We start from the raw sequence: 291 nt of genomic DNA, 5'->3' as shown, positions 1-291 counted from the left end.
GAATAGCAAAAAGAGTATCTATTTAAGGGACATGATCAATTACTATTAATAAAGTAGGATTGATAATGAAATATTTCTTCCTAGAAATCGATTTCACACATCTATCCACAAAGGAAAGTAAGAGCAAGGAGAGTGGTGAACACCTGGTTATCTCTTTCATTCTCACTCCAAAGACAATATTGCCAGCATTCAGCATCTGCTCTTCAGCTAATACTTCAAGGAGCTAAATAAACTTCATTCTAGCTGATAAATCCACTCAAAAGAAAGGCTGATGTCAAATGTGAGCAAACT

Source organism: Capricornis sumatraensis, chromosome 7 (genome assembly GCF_032405125.1).
Source record: "Capricornis sumatraensis isolate serow.1 chromosome 7, serow.2, whole genome shotgun sequence".
Classification (NCBI taxonomy): Eukaryota; Metazoa; Chordata; class Mammalia; order Artiodactyla; family Bovidae; genus Capricornis; species Capricornis sumatraensis.
Note: the sequence above shows the minus strand (reverse complement) of the source record.